We start from the raw sequence: 6250 nt of genomic DNA, 5'->3' as shown, positions 1-6250 counted from the left end.
GTCTCAATCCCAATACATCCAAAAATCTAGCATATTCCAGTTGGATATTCTGTAACTCAGCATCTCCAAATTTGAACATGTCCTAACTCATAAAACTGTTCTTTACTGGTGTAGCACTGAGCCTAGAGTACAGAACATATCTAACAAATTTTTGTTATGTGAATTGAGGAAAATGAGTGTATATAACCATGTTTCACTAATTATAAAATGAATTCTCATTTCACCAAATCCTGGTGAATAGTTGAATAACTTATCTATTTAAGAATGATTTTCATGTCTATGAATTAAAAGTTTCATAATTATGAAAGAGAAAATTTTTAAAAAGTAGCTCAGGCTTAACTTAAAGTAAGTAAAAAGAAAAGACTGGGAATATATTCTTGGTTAATTTCTTTATATGTGTAGGAAGTGAGATCACCTTAGTTCTAAGCATAAGCTCAGTTATAAACTAAACGGTAACATTTGCAAATAATTCTACAGTATTTTTAAACATCTTTTTTTGCTGATTCTCTAAGTAATTTTATACCTTAGAAATAGTAACTTTTTAGGAAAATATTTTGATTCTCTGTTCTTATTTATTTGAATATACAACTTTACTTGATAACTTCACCTGTTTGATTTTGAAAAGAGGAGTTTGGCTCCTGCAGTAGTTGCTATATTTTCAAATATTGAATTTACAATTTGTATTGCATACCATTTGCATTCTCAAGTAACTCAATCCAAAATAAACATTAAGCATACAAATTTTAAAGATTTAAGATTTCTGTTCCTATAATACCCTAAGTCAGGAAGAAATTTTGCCAAAATCATTACATAATATATTATGTATTATTTATATTGCATTGAGTAGTGTAAGGGAAATAATCATTCATTCCACAGTTGCCTATAGAGTTAAAATAATTCTGAATGCAACAATGAATATGGGAGTATAGGAGTGAAATATTGTGGACATAGATAAAGAACAAATAATGTGAAGAAATTATTTTACTAAAACAGAATATCAGAGTTCATTAATTAATATGCTTCTCTTAGTCAATAGCTGAATTATTGAAAATTCAATTTAAAAACTGATCAATACTATCATAATCTGAAACATTATATTTAGAAATGCCAATTATATTATCGACAGGATGTAAGCTACAGAGGAATACATCATTTAGGAAAATGTCAGATCGAACACTTTCAAGTTTAAAACAATTTAGATTACTATGGTCAATATGAGCATGTGGCAATTTTAGTATTTTACAATTGGAAAAATAATAGAATGTTAGAACACAAAGAACGTACAAAGTAAGCACTGAATAATGTTTGCAGATATTGGTAGCACATTAAGTAGTAAGCTTGATGATGCCTCTCTGTCTTAGATATCCCAAGGTGAAAATCTCCATACTACTGTGAAAGCTCTTTGGTCTGGCCGATCCTATATCTCATCCTAGATGAGACTTGGATGTCTAACCCTTCTTTGTGCAAACTTAAACCAATCCTTACCTTCTGAGCTTTACAGTAATCCTTCATTTTTAAAAAGCTCTTTTGTTTCCAATTTTCAAAACTTTTAGGGTTTTGAAGAAAAACTAGGGAGCTTTTGATTGCTAACCTCCTCCTTTATTAGTTGAAGAAGAATCTAAAATTTTATCAAAACCTTGTGGTCAATCAGCTTGGCCATGAAAATTTAATCAGCAATGAAAGGAACCTGGAACAAGCCTTTAAAACCTAGCCAGGTACTCTCCTCAACATCGTGTCAAGACTACTAGCTACTTACTAATAGTTTTGATGACATTTTGTAAGCATCTAGAAGGTTAAAAAAAAAAGCAATAGATTCAGATTATTACAAGACAGCAGATCCAGATTATTATAAAAGTTACATCCTTTGTTAACAAGGTGATTTTTCTCTAGCATGCCACCTTTGAGATAAATATGAAAACTATTTCATCAATATTATTTATTAAACTTTCATTTACCATGGCAAGAGGACAAGTGAAATACACAAAAACAAAACCCATTAAGTACACATGGGCCCTTATTCTTGTGGAGAGTTACTAAATGTAAAATTATCAAATTATAATAAATTCAAATAAAAGCTCAGAATACAAAGAAGGAACTTGATACTAGAATTTAGGGAAAGGATTCCACACAGAATCTGTGGGGTAAGATTAGGAGGCTGTAGGTATGGGAAGGAGTTGGCAAAACAATTCTGGAAGAAGAATCATTATAGGCAATACAAGTGAAGTTCTACTAAGGGAAAAGTAAATGTTGTTTCACAGAAAAAGTATTAGTGTACTGGAGTGGAGAAGGAGAAAGGTTTCAGATGAAGGTGGAGTGGGAACAAGGGCCAAGTCTGGTAGAACAATGCAGACTGTGTAAGCATTTTTAAATTTTATTCTTCAAATAATGTATTGCCTTTGAAAGATTGCTACAAAAAACTAACATGATTTGATTTAAATATTAAGATTATCGTAGCTGGTTAAGGAAAAATAAATTCAAGGAAAAGTTGATGTAGGGAGACAACGTGGGAGATTGTTGTAATGCTTCAGGCAACACAGGTAAATTCAGAATTGTTAATGACAGCTAGAATAAAATAAACACTCTGAATTGGCAAAGAAATAGTATCTAGGTCTAAAAGAAAGGTACATCACCTTGCTTTACAATGAGGCATTTTAACTAAATTGGGTTTGAAGAGATTACATTTAATTATGGGTTCTGTCTAGATTCTATGAATATTATGTAGTAGGTATTAGTTTGAATGCCCTTTCACCCTTTCTTTTTAAAACCACCATCTCAATATTCTCTTGGGGAATTTCCTCACTCTGTATGAAGTCATAGCTGGACTTTTATCAGAATGTCTTGCTCTTCTCTAATTAAGGGATAGGACCACTGATCTATTTCTCAGCATTTTGAATCTTTAGAATGCTCAGCAAAAGGGGGAGAAAGTTTGGCTGCCAATTATTTACAGAAGTTACTGCCTGATGAAACTATCAATTAGATTCCTTCACCTGGACCCTTGATTCTGCTCCAGTTCCAGTACCTTCAAAATTGGTTCCTCATTATTCTCCTTAAGTGTCTGAACTGTTTCACGTTTACTATATATAAATATATACATATTTTTTGCAGGTCTCAGGTTTTAATCACGGCAGGGCCTCACGCACACACATGCACGTGCGTGCGCGCGCGCGCGCACACACACACACACACACTCAGGCTTCAGATCTTGTTGAAAGCTAGGACTTCAACACTCAGCACATGCTCCTCACACTTTGTGATTCTTCTTCCAGGAAGTCTGCCCCCACCTTGTGGTCCTCCTCCACACACTGAATCTGCAACTTTCGGATACCGTAGCGTACGGGCACCAGCCTAGAGGGCCCTCAGACCAGCCCGTCCCGCTGGATGGGGTGCACACAGGCCTCCAGCAGGGCCATGTCCGTCTAATCATCCCAAGGCTTGACGTCCAGCAGGATGGAGGACTTGGCCACCAGCGGGAGCTTCTTGGCCGTCTCTGCATATTGCCTCCGCCGCTCCTCCTGCAGCCGCGCTGCTTCCTTCTCCTCCTCCTCCTCATTGTCGCTGCCAAACAGGTCAGTGTTATCGTCCTCGTCATCCTCTGCTGGTGTGGCTATCATCTTGGCAGGGGGCTCCACTTGGCTCATGGTAGACACATGCTGGGTTTGCGGGGCTGTGGTCCGGCGTACGGGCGAGCTCTTCTCGAGTGCGTTCAGCTGGGCCTCCAGCTTGGCGACGGCCTGCTGCAGTTCCTGCACCGCTCCGCGCAGGCTCTGGTTCTCCATTTCATGCTGGAGATTCGGACCAGGAGCTCGCTGTGGTCTCCACTGGGGCCGCTGGAGGCCCCGGGGCTTAAGCTTCCGGCCAGGGATTTCTGGGTGTTCTTTCTGACTCTCGCAATGTCACAGAGGATCACGCTGGCGCCATTCTCCTGGTGGGAAACACCAGCCACAGGCCCGTTCCTCTGCTCGTAGAAATTCCTTTCTGCATTGTCGTATTTGAACTTGTCGAACCAGATCTTCTCATGTACTAGGAAGTTTGTAGCCATTTTTCTCACACCAGCCAAGGACGCGGTGACCAGGGAGGAGGAATTGGCGGACGCAGGATGCCTTAAAAAGGGCCACAATAAATTCTTATTTTGTTAACACCAGCTAGGCACTATTGCTGTTAATTGCAATCCCAGAGCTCAGCAGATATGCACTAAGTGGTAAGTAACACGTAGAACAAACTGGAGGACCTCCAAGAATAAATGTTGAAGCTCTTGCAACCGTACAGTGATTCTTAACCTGTTGTTAATGTGAGAGTGCCACAGGTCTTCTTTCTCTAAAATTTCATATATGTGCAAACACTTGATATCTTATGTGCAATTTCAGGAAGTTCATGAACCCCCTGAATCCCTTCCCTAGAACCCCTACGTGTCAAGGAGGCCCAAATTAGAACACTTGTCTAAATACACAATTCTCTCCACAAAATAATAAAACACTGCAATATACTTCACATTTAATTCTGAACTCCTCTTACAGAATACGAAAGAAGCCACCAGACAACAATTGAATGAACATACAATAGTTTTAGGAATATACATCTTATGTTAAAGGAGAGTTTTAAAAAGAATTATATTTGACAATTTCACCTGAAAAAGAAATTATCCATGTTGCTCATGATGATAACAAGGCCTTAATAACATGAAAAGTTTAATCTACTTAGAAATCACATACAAAATCATGGTGGTTTGTAGGGATCTCTCTATAAATATTATCTTATACACCGAATCGGGAATTTTGAGTATAAATGTATTTTTGGTACCATAGTAAGTATCAATGAAGAAAAGTAACAAAGTTAAAATTTTCATTTTTCTAAACAGCCTATTTTCTTTTTTCTTTTTGCTCAAAATTGGTACTCGGCGATTCATTAGTTATCAATCAGAGCGTTTTCTAATTTCTTGGTACTGTAATACTATTATGGATTTACATTTGAGATATCAGATGCTTTCTAAAAGCGTTTCAAGATGAGCATTTTATAAAATAAAATAAATGGCATTAATCTGGAGAATTTGGAAAAATAAAAGGAGAATTTTTCACTTTGGAAGAAAATTGGAGAAATTGAATGTAGCAAAATATAGGTGGCAATCATTGTTTTACTGACAATTTAGAGAAAGTTTTCTTATCAATAAGCCTGTCGTGAACAAATCTAAATTAATAACTACTAACTATAGATTTTTAGCAACATTTTATTATTGAAAGTATTTACTAAATTGCTTTGAACAAAATAAGAAAAAAGGAAGATGGCTTAAAGCTATAAGTGTTTTGTTAAACATCAAATCTACTTGCTTTATACAAATATACAGATATACAAGTAAAATATGCATTAATTAGGTATATTTATATTTGCATCTATTCAAATTAAATACACTTTATTTGAGCAGTTCTGTGACAGAACTAGGCATCACCATATGTTTAAAATGCATCACATTTTTTGAAGATTATGAATGTTGTCATTTTATCACATGCTTAAAATAAATATGTGAAATGCATTTCATTAGGCACACAACATATGCAGCCGATGGAAAATAAAGATTGTTTCCGTATGGGGCTTCATATTCTGACTGCCTTCAAGAAGATAACTGAAACGTAATAGATTAGGATCATTTTACAGCCTGGATAGTAGCATTTGGATTTGGAACAGAAAAAAAAAATAACTGCTTATTAAAGTGGTTACAGTACAGCCACTGTAATTTGCACAAGGAATCCTAAAGCTTTGATGCTCAAGCTTGTGCACTCGCTGTTTGAAACAACTAAATGGAACTCAGGTTAATTGTCTCTCAGAGACATGTGTAATGCAGACATGCCAGATCTTCTACAAAAAAAAAAAAAAAAAAAAAACGATGTTCCTGATCAGGGTGATGATCTGCAGCTTATCACAAAACATCTAAGATTCATTTTCTTTTTATAGTTAAACCAAACTCTTTTCCAGAGATTCATGATCTTGCAAATTATCCCCTCCAGATGCTGGGAAAAGCTTATAAAGATTTTTTTTTCTCTTCACCTGCTTGAATTGAAAATGAGAAACAAGTGTGAAAGTGCTTTAATATTACAAATGTGAAAATCAGGACTTTGATCAAGAAGAAAATCTAATCAAGAAATAGAACTGAAACACCGTTAAAGGTATAATATTTTATTTGAAGCAGATCGTGGATTCAATATAAAGTTTTACGTAAAGCCTAAGAACATGATCAACTATGAAAGAGAACATATTTAAT

At 35.8% G+C, this 6250-nt stretch overlaps 1 pseudogene; it reads right to left on the bottom strand.

The window, feature by feature from the left end:
• Positions 1-3195: 3195 nt before the first annotated feature.
• On the bottom strand, positions 3196-4313 carry LOC100410354 (elongation factor 1-delta pseudogene; annotated as a pseudogene).
• Between the last annotated feature and the right edge of the window lie 1937 nt (positions 4314-6250).

This window comes from Callithrix jacchus, chromosome 11 (genome assembly GCF_049354715.1).
Source record: "Callithrix jacchus isolate 240 chromosome 11, calJac240_pri, whole genome shotgun sequence".
Lineage (NCBI taxonomy): Eukaryota > Metazoa > Chordata > Mammalia > Primates > Cebidae > Callithrix > Callithrix jacchus.
Note: the sequence above shows the minus strand (reverse complement) of the source record. Positions and strands in the feature narration are given on the sequence as shown.